We start from the raw sequence: 14,457 nt of genomic DNA on the forward strand, positions 1-14,457 counted from the left end.
ATTTATGTAGATTCCCAATGATAATCAACAATTGTTAGATAGATAAACAAAAGGATGGATGGATAGATAGATAGACTGATATATAGGGATAAGACAATGGCCGATAAATTTATGTAGATTCCCAATGATAATCAACAATTGTTAGATAGATAAATAAAAGGATGGATGGACAGATAGATAGATATATCTTGGTTTAGACTTTATTACATAAATATTTTTAAGGTGTGGGGAGGGGGGGCGGGATATGTTTTTTTCTCTCTCAAAAAAACAATACTATTTTATATTTTGATTATCTTGTCATAGCCCTACAGGATGGGGGCATAACACACGAAAATTCAATTATTATTACTTGTAAATATGATGGTTTTAGGCCATTTCCATTATCTTGTCATCGCCTTCAGGATGGGGGCGTAACTAACCAGTATTCTATGTAAATTTGATGGTTTCAGGCCATTTTGCTTATCTTGACATTTCCCCACAGGATGGGGGCGTAACTAACCAGTATTCTATGCAAATTTGATGGTTTTAGGCCATTTTTGTTATCTTGATATTACTGTATTATTCTATTCTTTTGTTTGTGATATTTTTTAAATACTTTAGGCCAAAGATATGTAATAAGTCTTTTCTAGTCTTTCCTTTATCAATAAAAATTATATTTTTTTATATATTTGTCAATTACTGATACTACTAGAATAGTTGCTACTCTATAATTCACTTTGGACGTTCAAAAATTACATTATCAATATCCCTCCCATTATTATCAATACAAATATTAGCAAAAGTTTTAAAACTTCTTCGAAAATGGCTTTTTTAACCGAAAACGGCGGCACCTATAGCCAAAATCTTAAATGTGATATAAATTGTTTTGTATGTTAGTTGTAGCTCTATCAATTACATGAGGTTGTGTAGTTTTCAATTACGGATCGTATCAAAGTTCTAAAAAGTGTTCATCTCACTTTGGGCGTTCAGAAATTACATTTTTAACTTTTCGCGCCAAAAAAACGGGTATTTAGGTCGCAAACGGGCTTTAATGCCGGGGGAAAGCACCAAAAAGGGCCAAAAACGGTTATTAATGCCGAAAGGTTTTTTTACTCGCGCCGAACCGGGTTTTATTGCAACTTTCCTGTGCACGCCACTAGAGCAAAACAAAAAAATACGAATTCCGTTTTGACCATTATAAAGCTTCCCTGAGATTTTCAGCTCGATCGGTCCATAAAAGTGGCGCTCGGCACTAATGGGTTAATATTACTTGAATTCATTGTTTTTAATAAATCTATACATACATTTTAGAAAAAATAAACAAAAACGCTTTAAATCTTCTTTTATTGACAATAAAAAAACTACCTTACAAAATATTTGTTTAAGTCTGGTTTTATTGTATGAACATTTATCATTATATACAGTTTGTTTATTGTTAGTTGGCATAATAAGCATAAAACAAAGAGTTTCCTTTAAAAAGGTAGAAATCTCGTATGAAAAGTGTGCACCTATCAAAATAGTAATAAAGGCCTTGTTCTTAAGGATGGGGATTAAAAATATGCAAAATAAACTAAAAACAGACAAATAAGTTCAAAAAAAGACATGAAAAATTAAATTTCAATCGCAGTGTGATTTATTATTTTTCATGGAACAAATGACCAGTAATCAGCTCACTGGACTTTATTTTGGAATATAATTCGTTTGCATAATATAAAGACAAGTAAATAAGCAAAGGTTATTGTTTCAATCTTTTTTTGACACAATCTAAGCTCTAACTTTTACAAACATCTATCAAATGGTTCATAAATTTTGGTAGATTTTTTTATAATTGTGTTCTCTGTTTCTTTTCTGTTCTTTACTTTTTTTGACCACACGTCTTTATTAACAGGGATGTCAATTCAATTTAGTTACAAATGCCTAAAATTTGGCCCTGGCTTTTCAATAATTGTGCTTTCCAAAATGATTATGTTGAATAATGACTATGTTATTAGTTAAAGTCCTACCTAAACTGCATGATTCTAAGGTATTAAAAGTTGCTATTTCTACTGCTTTATAAAGTGCTTGACAATAATGCGACTGAATGCCTTGGTCCATACCTATACAATTAAAATTCATTACCGTGGACCATGTTTTTGTTTCCTGGCTTAAATTTAAAATAGCAATATATATAATTTAAAATTGACTTGAAAACGCTGATTTGATTAAAATAATAGGGTAGAGTAATTGAAACTATTAATCTGCAGGCAGGAGATTTTAATGGACTAGGATAGGATTTTAAATGGCCCCCGACTGGGATAACAAAATACAGCTGATATTTGATACTTAAAGTAATCAAGGACGCACAAAACAAATACAAGAACACAGGGAACGGGGGAGACAGTGGACTGTGAATTACACTGGTACACAATGTTTTAAAACCACGTTATATTATTCTTTGGCTCAAAAAAAATTAGTTACTTTTATTGAAATTTGATTTGTTGGTTAAACAAAACAGATATATACATAAAGTTGAAAATTTTTAAAAAGTTATTAACATAAAGAAAGATTGTTTTTTATTTAAAACATTATTAAGTATGAAAAGACAAAAGTAGGGATAGTTTTAAGTCTTTGATTTTAGTACATACAGGGTGTCTCGAAGATGGACGTGCGGACATACAATTATAGGGTAGCAGCACTTCTTTAGTTTCCTGTATTAAATCCATTTAGTTATTATACTTTGCAAAAAGTATTCATAAGGCTTCTAATATTATGCCAATTTGGTGCAAAAAGATAATCCATTACTTTTGTATAATTCAATACGATACGGATGTCTGTCTGTTCATATATCTTTTTTAGAAAATTGAATAAAAATAGTAATAATCTTGTAAATGGATTGTCCTAATGAATTATGCTATTTAGAGAATCCTTAAACCTATACAAAACAATATGGTTTAAGACAATTCCCCCCAATAACGCTTATAAGGCATTGGACTAAAAAAATATGTAAGAAATGGCTGCCATGAAAAAAAAATACTTTTTAGAGACTATAAGTCTTGATAAGGTTTTTGACCTTATTTCTAAAGGCTAGGGGCGACCGCGATATTATTTTTAATGGTAGTGGGTTTTAATGTTGAAACTTCACTTTACCTTGTTGTCATAAGAACCATTTTTTTAATATCAGATGAATAGGATAACTGTATCGTACAAAAAATGCTAAAAATAAGCATGTTTTGATTGAAAGGACGGCCTTTCTGGTAACGATTTTAGAGTTGCTACGCTTTCTAATTTATACCTAACTGTTATAGGAATTAATGTAAAGTTTTTAATGGAAGGGACAATTTTAACATTAAATTAACAAAAAGAGCTAACCGTGACGGACGTTTGAACCGACCCTAATTATAGAAAAGCTTCGCCTTTAAAAACAACAGGTGAATATAAGAGTAGTACATATATATAGTAGCTACACTACAGACAACTGTACACTTATTGCACAAAAATGGCTATCGTGAAATCTTTGCCGTGGCATAATTTAGAATTGTGAGAAATTAAAGTTATCACCTCAAAGAATGTGTCGATTTTTATGCTGAAAACATTGTAGAAAAAAGTTCTACTCTATAAAAAAAAACTTAGAAAGGGAATTAAATTACTTAATTTGAATAGTAAGGGATAGTAAAATGTAAGATAAATTGATCTAGAACTCCTAGGATTCAATTTGTATGTCAAATATTTAAAATTCCGGCTTTAACAAATAATACCCGCGACCGTGGCTCAACACGTAGTGCATCCGCTCGTCGTCGGGAAGGTGTTAGGTTCGAAACTCGGTCCGACACCGCGTCATAACTAAAGACGTTAAAAATGGTTCCCACTGCTACTATGTCAGATGCGCGACGTAAATAGTTAGAGTGGGGGGAATGCCTTGGCCCAAAACAGGCGCAACTCGTTACCATGCACAGTTAGGACCTTTCAGACAAAGGTCGTGCATCACAGAGAGTTGGTTGTCTGCAATGTACTGTACCACGGGTATGAGGTGATGGACCAAGAGTCTGGCCTTGAGTTGACAAGTTGACTGTTCAGTCCAGGTGCAACTCACCCATACGACATTAGCATAGCATTAACAAATAATACCTACTAAAACAATTTATGTAACCAATAGATAAACCATTAGGATTTTAATGGTTTGAAAATGAATAAAAATTCAATTTATATATTGTAATGGGTTATAGGTTATCTAAGACAAATAACATTTAGTTTATTGAAATTTTAAGTAATTATTCTTATTTATGAACAAATTCTGTATTTTTCTACTAGCGGCTACGGCCATTGAGGTCTCTACAGTGGAGTGTGGGCGGGGGGTTTGTTATACATTTTGTTTTAGATGATTGCATCAACCCCCCCCCCCCCCCTTCTTAAAAAATGTAATACACCTTCCCTGGACCTTCACTGTAAAGGAGAACCGTATCGGTTCAGAGGTTAGTGAAACACTTCGCTAAACAAAAATAAGGATTTAATGCAACATTAATAACAACATGACACTATTCTAATAATAATATTACATACAACTACAGTCTTATGTAAATATCATAACATAATCTAAGTTTTCAAATGATCCCTCAATCTCTGATAATTATAAAATTGTTATTTTGTGGTTATAGAAATGTATTCAAGGTATTCAATAACAATTTCATTATCCCAGGCTTACTAAACTTGTATGTACTATCAATAAATGTAATAAGTATAGATGTATAACCCAAATAACTTCCTGGAACCTTTCTTGGTGGCTGTTGTATGTCAAATGAATGACAGGGCGCTTCTTTATGCGATTTTGGTAAAGCTTATGGGTATAAATCTGTAATTTTGTATAGAAGGCGCATCATATAGTTTTATCGTTGTACTATAGATTACGCAAAAGTGACATAACTGCTAAAAACACATATTTTTTTCAAATCAATTTGTGACATTAGGGAAATTTATGGGAGAAGTCGTTTAAATGATGATTATGTAATGGATTTTTTTTATGAAATATTTATTTGCAGCACTGATATGTTTAGACATTATGCGCCAGTGATGTTTTACCAGTCTAATCTATATTATTTGAACAATATATGAAATATGTTGTGTTTACCATCAAAATTTGGCTTTAAACATAATAGAACCAGTAGAAAGTTTCCTCAAATATCAGAACCCAATAAGTCCTGTGTTTTGTAATTTACACTACTAAACGAACAGGCAAACATCGTTTTAAGGTGATGTTATATAAGTAAATCAAATTTTATTTGGAATTTTTTGCGGAAACGATAAAACATAAAATCTTTCAACCTCAATCATTTCCATAATCGGAAGTGTGATCGCTTTCTGTTATCAACATTTAAGAGATTTATAAAATATGACTTAAATTTACTATAAGAAATATTAGATTTTTAAAAATAGATAGGCTTTTATACCCATAATTAGCGCAGCAATGATGCTCCAATAAACCTTAAATTTTGACATGAATTGTAATTAACCCACATAATATTACATTTTTGTTATACTGCAAGAAATCTATCTAATTAAGTATTAAAATCCGTTAACCCTTACAGATCGGGCCCCAATTCCCACCTTAATAGATCGGGGGGGGGGCTCCAAGAGCCCCCCCCCCTCTATCTCGGCTCCTAGTACAGATAAAGACGTAAAATTTTTTTCTGGTGGTTCATGTGTATTTTTAGAGAAAATTACTTTTTCTAGTCATAGCGGTCAGACCGCTCCTTAGCCGCTTTATAGCGGCCAGCCGCTAAATTTTAAAACAGCTGTAGAGCGGCCAATTTTGCAGCTAGGATGACCAAACTTTAGGACGAACTTTCATTTTTCATAACAAAAAAATTACTTTTTCTGATCATCGCCGAAAAACGGCAAATAACGGAAACCGCCATTTTCGGCGGTTACGGCGGTAAAACGGCGGTTGGCAGCGCAAATTAATATTTTTATCTGTTTATTATTGCTCAAGGATTTACCAAAAAAAATTATAGGTCTCTAGCTGTAATAGAAGCCACGATATTCATGATATATGTCTGTAGTAAAAGCCGGACAAAAATCGGTCATAAAGGCGGTCAGGGAGCGGTCAAACGGTCATAACACCACTTTTCTCAGAAGGTCATTGATATCTAAGTATTCACCAAAAAATTTTTAGGTTTCTACCATATACACAAAAGTCATAATGTAGAAATTAAGATTTATTTAGAATGTTTTCTAATTTTTTTTGCTACCCAACCGACTTTGACCGGACACCACGACCGACACAGACCAGATATCCTAATAAAATCAACTCTTGCCGACGTATAATTACTAAACTTAAAAAGTCATGAAGTTACAGCTCTCCATCTTACCTACAAAAAAAATGAGATTGAAAAAACTAGAAGGGGGGGCTCTTGGAGCCCCCCCCCCCCCCGATCTGTAAGGGTTAAATAGTTTTAACATTGTCTAAACTAAAGTAAGTTTAGTTCTAGAAAGTGGCCTTTGATGCTAGGGATGTTTAATTGAATTTGAAATGAGCAGTTGGGGGCATTATTTGGATGTATTGATTGGTGTGCACTCACTACTGCACATGATCAAATATTCCTTATTATAAAGTAATAGGATCTCGCTACTCACTGAACCGATATGGTTCTCCTGTATAGGGTAGCTTCTCATAGGTCCTAGGAAGTTATATAACTATTTTGGGGGAGGGTACCACTACCTACCCAAGAAAAATCTTTTTCTTTTAAAAACTACTCTTGAAAGTTGAAAGAGTAAACTTTACCCCCTCCACTTTACTCCTCAAGGGCTCGAGCGTTATAATAATTTTATAACAGCATTTACTTCCATCATTTAATCATTTTTAGTTTAATCTAGTAACTTTTAGCAATTTTAAAATATTTTTGGGTGTAGTTATAAGTGGAATTAAAGGAGTACAGTATTGATGTTGATTTTTCTTAAAATATTGGATGCTTTTCCGAATAAAGTCAGGGGTGGGGGTATTTTATTCCTGATGCATTGACCCTGCAGGTGCCCTAACCTTGCGGGTCCCATATCTAATGTGTCCTTACCCTAACCTAACATAACCTAACCTAGACTGAGAGAAATAACAAACACCCCACTCTTACAAAATTTAAAAAAAAATTAAAAGTAAGAGGTGAGGATATCTGTTTTCGTCTGAAGAACTTTGATGTGAACATAAAATATTCATTTCTATTGGTGTTTCAGCTACTCTACAGACGCATTTGATAAAGTTTCCCTGAGGTAGTTAGTCTAAATTAGTTTCAGCTAATATAAACAACTTCATATTTTAAACTATATGTCATCTAGATCATCAAGTAAAAATGTTTAATATCTTTATTTCAAAACAGTGACCTCATAAATAAAACTTTTATTTATTTATAAACTTGAAATATTATGAATAAAATCATAATTAGATTTAAACTAAAGTACAAACTAAAATTTTAGAATATTCATTTTTAAAATTTATTTTGTAATTTGCAATTAATGGCCTCTATGTATTTTCACTTTTCAGTAACTCCCTCTGTATGTCTGTCAGTATAAAAAATTACTTTCACATTTTTCTTTTTCATCTGTCTGTAATGCTCTTTGAAAAATTTAATTTCTATGGGATGGTTTTCTCAGGAGTTATCAAATTTAATGTCTTAAATTTAGCTGAGGAAGAAGCTGTTTATTGTGCCTATAAAAAAGATGACGTTATAAAATATAAATAACCAATGTCACTACATAAAAAGTTTCGCTGATAAATTTGCCTGCTATTTTTCCATGAGTCCATTTTACGATTCTTGAACTACAAACTCGCTATACGGTTCTTGTTAAGTTCTTATTTATGTATTCATAGATTTTGTATTGTCCCTTTTCTTACAATAAGCTTCTTTTTCATAAAATTTGTTTGTATATTCATATAAAATGTACAAAAGAATCTTTTTTTAAATAAAATGAATACGTTTTTCGTTTTTGAATTTATCAATATAGATATTAGATAATGAATGAAAAAATCTACATACCTTTAACCCATCTTTCCTTTCACTAGCTTAGAGCTACCAGAGACAAAATTAACCACATTTGAATTGGGTTAAAGCTTATTCGTATAATACTTGAATATCTGATACATTATATAAATTTGACAAATTAAAAGAAAATAATAGGAAAACATTATACTATACATACATACATATATTTATAATTTAAATTATATTGTTATGAAATTGATTTATTCTTGTTTATTAGCAAATTAAATAATTTCTTTCAGAAAATATAATTTAGACAAAATGTACGAAAAATATTAAGTGTGACTTTTTATTTTATTGTTAAAAATTTAATGAATTACTTTATTTTTGGATTTTGCAGCGTTAATAAACAAGAATAACAGCATCCGTAGTTGCACATTGGCCAGGGGAATTTAATATCAATTTATTCAGGCAACTTTTTGGCAGAGGGAAGGGGGTGTTTGTTTACTTATCAACCTTAAATAGCTTGAAACCTGTCCTAGACCTACGACAGACTTCAGTAAACTTCTGTGTTGATCTTTAAAGATTATTTCGAGATCTTATTAGACACATAAAAATAGATATATCTTATACCTATATAGGATTGAAAGATTATTCAGGGTTTATAATTATTTTATTAAATAATTAGCATTGTGGTCAACTAGGCTAAACTGTATAACTATGAGCTAATTTAAATAAATTGAAAATATTTGATCTATTTAAGCTATGCATTGTATAGTTATACCCGGATTACTGCCGAGAATTGGTGTGCAAACATTATAACCACTTATTGCATTAAGAAAAACTTCTCTATGATTTAGCAAAAAAATGCGTTACTACTTTGATTAAGCAATTAGGAAGAGATGTCATAGGTTACATGTTAATTTACATTACTTAAATTAATACTAACGGTGCGCCCGGGATCTGAGGCTTTAGACAAAAACTTAAGTATTCTTAAGGTTCGAAGAGGTTTTGACACCACTCTGAGTCTACACCCCCCTTTTGGCACATTTGTGAGTTAATAATATTTCAACAGCTTAAATTATTTGCTGAATTGTGAGTGAGTTGAAAACTCCTAGGGGTTGATTATCAATATTGATTATAACCTTGAAATATGCATTCAACAGTTTAAGGGATAGGGAAATGGAATAAAAATTATACTGCATTTAAGAATTTTTGTAAAAGTTAAGTAAACTATTTAGTATCGAAGATTTAAAAGTGATCAGAAAAATTATTCTTGGCTTATGAACATTAAAAGTATGTATATAGACTATGCCTCATCTTGTCTGTATATCAGGTTGGCTTTTTGAATTCTGATTAATTTAGTAAATATTTGTTAATATTTTTCTATAAAATTTAATATTTTTTTCAATCCCTATTTTTCTGATTCAGACCTTTTAATCCCTTCCCTTCTCCCTCCCTCGCTGATCAATTACCCCCCTATCTATAAACATTCTTTTATCAGATTTATAGATAAATAGTTTTCATATAATTTTTATTTTAGTAAAATATTATTTGTAATTATAAAGTTTATATCATTTATATCATCGTTTTGCAAACAATTTTAACGAATAAATAAAATCATAAAATTTATTTATTTTTAATATCTGCAGAAACCTGTCTAATATACAATGCTGAAAATAACTATAAATAACGCTAAAAAAATAATATTTTTTATACTTATCCTTTTATGCTAACTTCTTAAACATACATACAATTTAAAATATACATATATTCTATGCAATTTTAAATGAAAGCCCTAATTCTGCCCATGGTTAGGGAATTTGCATTGAGATATTTTATTATTTGTATTATTATGCATTCTATATATTATGAATTGACGTTATTATAAGCAAAAATGGATTATTCTATCATTGTATGACTTAATTAGGGCTTAGATGAGGCAAGGAGGGAGGGGACATAGATCTGCAAATTATCCTGATATCAAAGATTTATTAAGAAGTTCTGTAAGTCGTTGGCTGAAAAACTTTGGTTCCTTTTATCTCTTTGGTTGTTTCAAAACAGCTCAAATAATTGTCATATGCAAAAGTGGTAATTTTATTTATTATAACAGGGGATGTACATCAATTCATCTTCCATTGTCGTATCTCTACAGATCTCTGGAAAGGAAAATTAAAATATTACTATTATATAATTGACTTTCTTAGAGCACAATAAACATGGATTTAAAAAAAGATAGATGGCTAACTTAGTGAACCTATTAAAAAAGGGAACTGTACACGTATTGATAAATGATTGTATATTGGCCTGGTCAATTTATCAGATACGTCAATTATCTGCACACTTTTTGCAATACACGATGTTCTAGACTGATTCATCTTAGAATAAGCAAAATAAGATTATTAAAATTGTAATAAAAAATGTCAGTAACGCTATCGGCTTGAGAAGGCTTATTATATTTAATGTGAAGGACGCCTAAAAAAAAGAGAATCTTCTTTGTAAATTGTACATCTGGCTATCCGTCAATTTAAAATTACACAGAGGGGTATTTACTGTAAATTATTATGGTACCCAAAGTTTTATAAACCTTAACATGCTCTCTCATTCGCTGACTTAAACTTTTTAGTATTTCTTAATTTGTAGGTTTGTTATGACAGTGTTCCAACATCTCAACTAATAATGGTCGACCAGAGGGGGCAATTTTGTTTCTCGTCATTGTGAACTTACAGGGGGATATTTCCTCCACTCTAAAACCTACTATGTCTGTCTATACTCCAAAAGGGCAAATTGAATTACATTTTTTATGTATGTTTTTGATTAATTTCTTTCGTCATTGATGTCTAGATTATTTCTAATATCTAACTCTATAAAACTTCCTAAATAGATTGATATCGGCTGGTGTGGTCGTCAGGTGTAGAGACAATTTTCCAGAGGTTTAACCTGTTTTAAATATCCTAATATTGTTGGTAAGGGGCTTAAAAGTAGGATAAATTTATATATATATTCGCAATGATGATAAGCAAATTTAGCCCTTAAATCTAACAAATGAAAAAACTTGTTTAAAAAACTTTGGGTACCAGTGCAAGTAACAGTCCCCTTCCTTTCTTGTATTTATAATGTGATCAACTTCCTGTCTTTTCCAAATCACGGTTCTTCTTTCAAATATCTCACGTAAACATATCTATATTAATTTTATTTACACAAATCTTACATGATTCAAATAAGTTTAGTGATTAGAATTATTGCAAAATATTTCCCTATCCCAAAGTGGTGGCTATAGCTTTATAATTTCAAGTAATTTTGCTTGATTTATTGATATCTTGCTAATTTTTAGTAGCAAATCTACTGTAAAAGTTCATGTGAGTCATTGGTTGGTTATTTTGACATTAAAATTGAAATAAGAAAACAGTAAAAGTGTCTTGACTATGACGTCAGAAAAAATTAACAATTAACCAATGAGAGGCCGCTATATATTTTACCATTGTGAATACTGGCTTCTCATTGGTTAATTGTTATTTTTTTCTGACGTCATAGTCAGACACTTTTACTGTTTTCTTGAAATAAAACTAAATTTAAAATAACTTTTACAATTGTAAGGACGTATCTAAGATGTTAGAATGTAAAAATAGGCATCAAGTAGTAATATCCATATTTGTTTCATAAAACATTTTTATTAGTAATTGCTCAGTTTGGACGTGATATTCCTTGTGATAATAGTATAGTCTATAATTCTTTTTTATCTGTCTGTTAATAATTGTGTAGTTAATATATAATTTATTGATCAGGAAATTGTTCTAGCAGCATAGGTTTTATACAGGTCATAGCTATAATTGAATGATTTAATTAAAACATTTTTTTAAAATCCTGACCGTTTATGGGTCTGTCTCTATATCAAGAGAAGGGAAGTTTAATATTAATCCAGGACAGGTGTTAGGCTAGTTATTGGATATGATGTTTATAAATAAAAACAATATGTTTTTTTTTCTTTGTCTTATAAACCATAACTCTAAGGTAACTCATACTCTATTGCAAAGTCACAAGTAATTTGAAATATATTATTTGATTTTATTATTAAAATTGTAAAAATAACTTTGAAAATGATTACAACTTCCACAAGTAAAGAGGCAAAGTAGTTTATGGACAAACGGACAAAGTGAGTATTAAAGAGATGAATAATGATAATCGCAACATCTTTATAATTTTTTAAAATTTACAGTCTTTCTGAATTAGCAGCCGAGAAAATTTGTTACAGATTGTCGGACAAATAAAGTGAATTATATAGTATCTTCGCTTATAGAAGTACATTAAATCAAACCGTTTGATTGAAGTTTGTCTATACATTTTATATGCCCAATAAACTCAAATTTGAAATGTCAGTATGTATGTGTGTAGTATACAAAAGAATTAAATATCATTCAAATGCTACCTAAACCTTTTATATAGGAAGCACAAGCTTGGGCACTTATTTTTCGTCACTTTTGTGTATACAATTTTCGGTATTTAAATGAAATAAAAACTGTATCTTTATAACTTTTTACAACCATCAAGTAATGCTTGAAAGCGTTAGGATGCTTATAACAGGCACCATTGAGGATTTCTAAAGACGGCGGACAGGCCCTAAATGTATAAAATCTTATAACCTACAAAACATTAGTTTAAGCACTGGTCATATCTCTGAGTATTAAATGCCCATTGCTTAATTGTTAAAAATTGAAAGAATAGATGATTTTAATTTGTTTGAAAAAATTGGGAGTTTACTTCTTAAGTTTCTATAAACAACTAAAAGTTAGATAAAATCGTCTATAAGGGCTAGTTTTAGGCATTTTATTCTATCTTTTAATAGATGGATTATGGAAAAAGAACACTGTAAGTGCGAATGCATGAGATTACAATACAATGTAGACAATGCCACGTACTTTAAGTGCTGGATTTAAAAATGCTTTTTTATTAACAATTTCTATCCCTTAAATGCCTGAGAAATATTCATGTATTGTTTTGTATATTGATTTGTTAACTTTGAATATGTCAAATTTAAATACTTATACGGTATATGTGGTAGTAGTATGTCTGTTGTACATATTTTAACAAACAAATGCCAAAGGGACAAATATGTTGGAAATCACTATGAATTCATCATATAAATGAAAGTTCCTGTGGGGCTACAAATACCAATTATAACCTAACCCAACTTGACCTAGAGTAATATATAAACAAACGAAGAACCATCCTCTTTTTCTCAATTTATTTAAAAATATGGTGGGGAAGGGTTGTTCATGTGTTCGACTACGCGCTTTGGGGGAAACCAGCAATAATGATAAAAAGTTTAGGGGTTCAGTTCTACGTTTACTTCGCTTGTCATTGGGTCATTGGCAAAAAAGATGGTTTACCAGTTTATATTTCCGAATACAAATATCTATTCCAGTATTTAAATGTAGTAAATGTTAACAAATGTTAGAATACTACTTCATAATAATATCTCCATATTGGAATAACTGGGAAGATTTTAAGATATATATTTTATATAGCCATTACAAAAGAGTAGTAAAGTTTAATATGCAAAATGTTATTTTTTAATAGTGTCAAATAAAAGACTAAATAAAAGTCGAAATATCTTATGATAAGGTTTCCTTAAACTATAATGTCTAAACTAGTGTCGTTCACAGCGATTTACCAAAGGGGTACAAGGCGAAAGGCAGGCCTAATTAATTATAATTCAAGGGGGTAGTTGTCACCCATTTACACCACTGCACTAGTCCTAACCATTGATTTCATTTGGTTCAAAATCATCCTTGTTTTCTATTTCATGATTTGTTGACTGAAAAAATAACATGAAAATGTCAAAATTTGAATTTCTGAATGTCCGGCTAAAACTCCATTTAAATAGAAATTATTTCAGACAAACAGCTTAGGTTATATTTAAATAGTAATACTATGGTTCAAATATCTTACAATATTTCTGATCATTACTGTTTAAGGGATTGCTATTTTTTTCATCAGAATTAAGATACAGATTGTTGCAGTGTTTTCCCTAATAATAGGATTATTTCCCCAGCCAAATTACCAAATTCTAAATAAGACGTCAAACTGTTCCAGTTTCGTCAATACATTTAATTAACTAAGACTCTAAATTAAAAAATTAAGTGAGGAAAAATTTAAAAGTAAATATTTGCTATTTTGTGAAAGCTATTTTAATTATCAATTATTTTTATTTTATATTACATATTTTGAAAACTTAAATAATTCTTATCAAAAGTATCAAATATTTCAAGTAGATTGGACAATTCTAACATGCCTAGAATGGCGACTCGGATTGACGCACTTCCCTCATTTGTCGAATATGTGTGTTTATGATTTAGAAAGTGAAAGCGAAAATAGATGAAGGATTAAAAATCAAATTGATTTAACATTACTTTATCCATACATGATAATTCCTGAATAACAGACCAATCGACAGATTATTATAGAGCAACTTTGCTCCTAATGAGGTAAAACTTACTCAAAGTTACTAAATTTAGAGTTTGTTTTAGTTTGATGAATC

Source organism: Acartia tonsa, chromosome 8, assembly GCF_053477335.1.
Source record: "Acartia tonsa isolate MP-2025a chromosome 8, ASM5347733v1, whole genome shotgun sequence".
Lineage (NCBI taxonomy): Eukaryota > Metazoa > Arthropoda > Copepoda > Calanoida > Acartiidae > Acartia > Acartia tonsa.